The 7,163-nt window shown below is 40.7% G+C and overlaps 1 pseudogene; it reads right to left on the bottom strand.

Moving 5' to 3' along the window:
• The window catches only part of LOC101572249, a 13,863-nt pseudogene extending 12,572 nt beyond the window's left edge, over window positions 1–1,291 (bottom strand).
• Window positions 1,292–7,163: the final 5,872 nt, after the last annotated feature.

Below are 7,163 nucleotides of genomic sequence, written 5' to 3'. Positions count from 1 at the left end.
CAGGGTAGCAGGAAACTCTCCGCACACTCACCGGACCTGGGCTAGGACTCGAATTTCTTTTTAAGTTAAGTGTGTTTCTTGTATAGCATATTTTTGGATTTTGTTTCCTAATCCACTGTGCCTGTCTATTTCCTTTAATTGGTAATTTGAGTCCATTTACATTGATGGTTATAATTGAAATGTATTGACTTATGATTGAAATGTTATTAATTAATGCTATTGTATATTCCTTTTTCTCCTGTGTTTCATTATTTGCCCTATTTGGTTGTTTCTTTCCATTCTCATTCATGTAGTTGTGGTCATTTCGATCCCTCTCTAGAATACCTTTTAGTAGTCTTTGTAGGGTAGCTTTGTCACTATGAAATTCTTTAGTTGTTCTTTGTCATGGAAGTATTTTACTTCTCCATCAAACTTGTAACAGGGTTTCGCAGGGTATATACATCTGGGTTGGAATTTGTTTTCTTGGAGGACTTGAAGTACTATGCTCTATGCTTTTCTTGACTTGATGGTTGTGAAGAGAAGTCTGCCATTATTCAGATGGGTTTTCCTTTAACTGTGATCTATTTCTTTTCTCTAGCAGTTTTTGTTTGTTTGTTTTTGGTTTGGGGGAGTTTGTTTGTTTTTGGGTTTTTTTAAGGAATGAAAGGTTTATTGAGCTCACAGTTCCTGAAGGTTTCAGTTCGTACTCATATGTCTCCAAAGCAGAGTGGTACATGGCAGAGAGCATCTTTTCATGATGGTAGCAAATTATCTGCCTCAGGGCAGGTGCAGCATCCACACCCACAATAATCAATCCCAAAGTGTAGATGCCACCCCATGACTCTAGCAGATTTTATTATATTGTTCTTGTGGTGGATTTCTGGAATCTTGACTATTATATGTCTCGGTGTGTTTTTAATTGGGTTGATGTTATTTGGTGTTCTATATGCTTTGGTTAACTGAATGTCATATTGTTTCCCATATTTGGGAAGTTTTCTGCTATTATTTCTGCCCATATTCTTTTAATATCATTTGTATTTGACTCCTTCCTTCTCATTGATGCCTATTAGTCCAACCCTCCAACCCCCCTACCTCCCATCTTTTGGGCCCCTTCCCATTTGTTAAAAGATCTATCTTCCAGTTTATTATCTATCTTTTCCTTTGTTCTTTGAATTCTTTTTCAACTCTAAGATTATAGGCCATCTATTGCTCCATTTCCTGGACTCAGACCTCTATCAAACAAAATAGGCTTACTCACCTCAACTAACAGGAGGCTGACAACTGTGTCTTTCCTCCCAGCTTCAGGAGCCATAGCTACCCCAGTGCCACAGAGCCCTGAGGCCTGTTGTGTTTCCACACTCACAGAGAAATCCACATTCCCTTAAGCAAATGGCCTGTGGATCTGAGTGTAGATGTGCAGAAACTGAGCATCCTCCAATTCCTTTGGATCTACAAAGTAACCACAGTTCTGTGAATCATTTGGTTACTTATTTAAGAAGCTGGCAAGCACAGGGTTAGAAGCAGCATGGCCTGGCACTTTCTCCTTGGTGCTCAAAGCGGAGAAGCCAATGAAAGGCACCAAGAGAGTTCCTGCAGGGCGCTTTCACTCTCCCAATGATTTGGGAGTCAGCAGGCAGGACACAGCCTGCCTCCAATTCACACAAGGCAGTAAGAATCTTGGTCTTTTGTGGCTAGGACAGCCGTGAGATCAGGAGATGCATCCAGCTGTCATCCGATGTGGAGAACAAAGATATGACCAACACTTTAGAAGTACAACTCCTGGATCCATGGGATGCAGTCAAATGAAAGCACCTGGAGGAATTTGCTTGTGTGTTAAAAAGGAACTGGAAGCAGTACTTTGAGACAGCCTAGAATTGAAAATGGTACATAAGCTGGCAGTACTTCCATGACAAACTGTACAAACTTCCTATAGGATACATATTATATAGATATGCAAATATATAGAGATAATTATGTGTCTATTTGTATTTATTTGTTTTATTTTGGTATTTATAATGGAGGACAAGGAAAGGCAACAAAAGCGTGTTATCCTTAGCAAACTTAATGAAGGATTCAGATTCATAAGAGTGCCCCCAAGGCTTGGTTACTGTGGGGTCTAAGTTACTTTCTTCTATTTTGAAACCATGTGCTCATTTGCCTGTTGAGTTGGAAAGATTGCAAGCTTTATGTGCACAAGGCATTTCTAGACCATAAATAGTTCCTTTCCTCAAGGAGTTTTTCCTTACTGAACAAATAGGATAAGCAGAAAGAATTATGAAAAAAAAAAAAAAGAAAGAAAGAATTATGCCACATACAAGTAAATGACATCACAGAAAATCCAAACAATGGTACTCAAGGTACACAGCCTAGTTTATAATATTTTTATAAACTTTACAAACGCTACGATCTGGCACAGGTGAGATAGCTCAGCAGACTAAGAGCCTGCTTAGGCAAGCACAGGGATCAGGATTTGATCCCTGGCACCACATGCAGCACTAGCCACATCCCTAGAAGTGCTGAACCCTGGGAATGGTGGCACATGTCTATAATCCCAGCACTGGGGAAGGCTGAAAACAGGAGGATCACTGTGAGTCTGAGCTGGGTAGTGAGACTCTGTACCAAATACATTAAAAAAGAAAAGTCAAGATCTGGAGCCTTTAAGCTGTGGTTTCACAACTACTGTTTGATGTATTTTGGGAGGGAAAATGCTACATTCTTTCCCTTCTAAATTAAGGGCTGGTTATTTTGGGAGTGGTAAAACAATCACAGCCCTTATGTTAACATTTTGTGAAGAAGATAGATTGCATACCCCATGAAAGTTCCATGAGACACAATGGAACAGAAGTTTCTTACCATGTGGCCATTACAAAGTTGTAAGGACACATTAAACATGTGTTTGTGCTGATGCTGGTGGAAATAAACCTTCTGACCATAGGTTTTTATATAATATACAAGTATAACACAATTATGTAGATATACAGTACTTGGTAAAAACAATAAATGATTATACAGTATCACTTGCTTTATGAACCTACTATACTACATTTTTACCTTTGTGTGAAAATGTACTTCTTGGGGCCAGGGAGATGGCTCAGTGGAATAAGCGCTTCCCTGACAAATGCAAGGGCCTGAGTTCAATCCCCAGTTCTGCAAAAAAAAAAAAAGAAAAGAAAGAAAGAAAATGTACTTCTTCTTACATTTTAAAAAACAAGTGCTGTAAAACAAGATTTAGGCATGAGTCTTGCCCATCAGGCAGACTATGGCCCACCTAGCCCAGTTTTTGTCTTTTTATTCCTCTCACTGTGTTTCCCCAGGTAGAACCATTCACAGTAAGACCAATGGATCTCTACATTTGGTGCCCAAATAGGATGCCTGGTATGAGATAAGTGTGGGCAGAAAAATCGCTTAAGCAGTGAGACAGGGCCAGGCCCTCAAGGACACAAAATGGAAGACAAGGTGACTTTGCAACCTGGAAGAGACAGACACTCCCATATGGGCCACACCCCAAGACAAAAGAGGAAACACAGCTACATGCCTAATGCACACCAAAGAGTGTGCATTAGGGACAGAAGTGGACTGATCGGAACCAGCAGTAGTCCACACAGTTGTGCACTGGCACTGGCGCACTAGGTGTAAATCTTGAGGATGGGGCTCATTAGGGCCAGGAGGGGCCAGGAGAGGCTCATGAGTGCCAAGATGGGCTCACTAGGGCCAGGAGAGGCTCACTAATGCCAAGATGGGCTCACTAGGGCCAGAGAGATACAGGAACACAATGAGAGAAAGAGGCTTGAGAGAAGCCTAGCTGGGAAACATTCGATTGAGTTAAAAATGGGGAAAACAGTTTCAATGACTGTAGATGTTTGTAGACGTATATTAAAATGTTGTTGAAATTTTGGTTTCTGTATCTGTGCTTCTTTCTACATGGAGCACTGTTTTAAAATCAAGTTGCAAATGGGACAAGGAGGGTAGAGCAGTGGTACAGCAGATAGAATTTAAACCCTCTGGCTTTGCTCAATTAGATAAGAAAGGAAAAAGTTCTTGTAAATTGGGAGCAGTTGGTTCCAAGTGGCACTGGGCTGCTGGGGGAGGGGTACAGACTGAGCTCTGGGAGGCCCTCCACGCACTGGTCTTAGCAGAGCCAGCTAGGATTACCCAGATGCCTGCCCATCTGTTTGGCCCATCCAGTCACAGAGGTTGGTGCCTACCACCACCTACAGTCCTGTGCACCTGGTGCTAAGCAGGAGGGTCGAAACTATGGTACCCTGTGGCCTTGCATTGGCTATGTGCATTGCTGGCATCGCAAATTTGTTAGATTCAGGATAGTGTCAATGGTTAAAATCTGAGCAAAACTGAAACATTCAGTGGTCATAAGGAGACACAAGCCACCATCCCGCCTGTGGGAGCTCAGGGAAATTTTGCTGAGTCACAGATGGGGACTTCAGCCTCAAGGGAAGCAGAGCCATTTTCTTTATCTCCCTTGCAGCTGGCATTGAAAAAGCCAGATGGGTGGGGGAGTCCATGGAGTATTTTCAATATCTTTGTCTTGTTTCTGGAGTTCTAGTCCTGATAATCCAGGACAAGTCGTAGGTCTTCTTCAAGAATCCATACTTTTTAAAGCTTTAAAAGAACTGAAACACACTGTTGGTACTTACAGCCTTACTGCTTTCTTTAACTTGAGTTGAGTAGAAATGCTAGAATGACAGACTATGGCCCCAAATGATCAGAAAGAAATAGCTAAAGCATGTTTGAATCCAGGACATTATTTATTGTGAAAAGGAAATTTCTTTGAATATTGCAGGGAACAGGCAGCTGGCAATAGAGGTTCACAACTTAGCCATTACAAAAGATTTGCTAATTGCAAAGGGGTGCTTTTCTAGCACACACAAACAACTTACATTTGCATTGCAAATATATGAGCAAACTGAGATAGCTGCAGTTGGAGCCTCAAGGGAACTCCTTTGCAGGAGTGAAACATTCTTTATTTTGGCTTCTGTTAGGCTGGGCCCTGGTGCACCTTTCCAAGATTTTGCTGCAGTATGTTGCAGGCTACTAAGAGGGTAATCAGTGACACAGAAGCTAGCAAATTAATAGTTCAACAATTGGCCTTCAAAAATGCAAATAAATGGAGTAAAGAGACTTTAAGAACAGAGAAAAAAAGCAGGCTATACTTCCTGAGATGATACAGATTCATGAGGATATTGGCTCCTCATACTACAGGACATACAGCCTTGGCAGCAGCTATTACTCAGGTTATTCATCCACAGTCTAAAAAAAAGGGAGAAAAATAAGGTCGTTTGATTCCATTGTGGGGACAAGGGACATTCAGCCTGAAACTATTCTGCTGCATCAAAGAGAGCACAGCCTTTATCTGTCTCTTCAATAAAACCTTCCAGTCCATGTACTAGATGTAGATGAGGGTACCACTGGGCAAATAACTGTAAATCTAAAACTGATGTGGAAGGCTGGCCCATTCAGAGAAACTTCCAATGCGTCCGTCCATCCATCCGTCCGTCCGTCTGTCCGTCCATCGTGGCCCCATCAAACAATGGGAGCACTTTCCCCTCCCCACTGACACAGGGTAAAAATGATCTCTGGTGGATGACCTCCAAATGATATAGAGGAAAAATGAAACTCCCAATCTGAAAGGTCCCTGGGACAAATTCATATTCTCTAAAACCAAAGAATGAATTTTAGGAACAAACAGAGATTATGAGCAGAATACATTTATTGGGGGGAAAGAAAGATCCTCTCCAAGACAAAGGATCTACAAGGTACAATACAGTGTTTCTGAATAAATCCTGAGGGGATTTGACTGACCTTATCAGATACAAAAGATACATTTCTTGTTGTACGGGTCTTGCTTTGTCTTGGTCTTGACCATCCAGCAGAAAAGTATAAAAACAAAGTATAAAAAGTAGACCAATATTAATATGCTGAGCAGTGGAAGGCTCAGGTCAATAACTTCCAACATTGACAGTCTTGCGGAAAACCCACTACTATTATGAACTACTGGACTATATTGGAATATTTTCCTGAATTCACACATCTACAGTGTTTAAATGACAATGGAATGTCCTTCTCTGACAAAACTAAACAAAAAAGGAGGATACAAATGAACGACCATTTTATATCTGTATACTCAAAATAATTAGGATAGATATACAGCTGCATTCTCTTAATTCAATGAATAGAGAGATTTGTTCTAATAGTGTTTGTGGACAGGATATCATGTCTGCATCTTGTACAATGAATAGTCACTAAGATAACAATATGCAACATATTGCTGAAACTGTGCTAGTAATCAGTTTTGAAACTGTCTCATTGCTATTTGTTTCTCAATAAAATTATTTTTTTTTTAAATGTAAGGAGAAAAGAGAAGTTAGCTACTTGAGCTGCTGCTACCCCTCCTTTGTGTTCTTACTCTTTGCCGCTACCATGAAAATTTGCTTTCTCCTTGTGCCGCTCTGCCTTGGAGCCAGCTGAATATGGACAAACCCTCCAGTAACTGTGAGCTAAATAAACCCTTCCTGCCTTCAATTTGGGTGATGGGTATTTGTCCCAGCAATAAGAGAAGAGTAACTAAGACAAGCACCCAGACCAGTGTTGAATTTGCAGCAGTCCTCCTGTCTCAACTTCCTGAGTGCTGGGATCACAGAAGTACTCCACCATGCCCTGTTCTAAAATTTTACTTTTTGTTTTGTACAGAGAATCAAACTCAGAACCTTGTGCTTGCCAGGCAAGTACATATGCCATTGAGCTACCTCCACAGCCCTTGAACTAGCACTAGTTATTGAACAGATTATTACTTTTCTAACATGCCTGTTTATATCTTTGTCAAAAATCAATTTACTAGGGTCAGGGAGATGGCTCAGTGGAATAAGGGCTTCCCTGACAAGCATAACGGCCTGAGTTCAATCCCCAGTTCCACAAAAAAAAAAAAAAAAAGAAAAAGAAAAAAATCAACTTACTGTATATGTTTAGGTTTATTTCTGAATTTTTATTCTCATTCAATGATCTGTTTATTAAAAGCTTCCATCTCTTTTGTTAAAAAACATTCCTAAATACTTTGCATGCTTAAAAGTTATTATAAATAAAAATGTATGGGGCTGGAGATATGGCTCAGTGCAATAAGCACTTCCCTGGCAAGCACAAGGGCCTGAGTTCAATCCCTGGTTCCGCCAAAA

Source organism: Octodon degus, unplaced genomic scaffold (assembly GCF_000260255.1).
Source record: "Octodon degus isolate 3935 unplaced genomic scaffold, OctDeg1.0 scaffold00288, whole genome shotgun sequence".
Classification (NCBI taxonomy): Eukaryota; Metazoa; Chordata; class Mammalia; order Rodentia; family Octodontidae; genus Octodon; species Octodon degus.
This window is presented reverse-complemented; position numbering and strand designations above follow the sequence as displayed.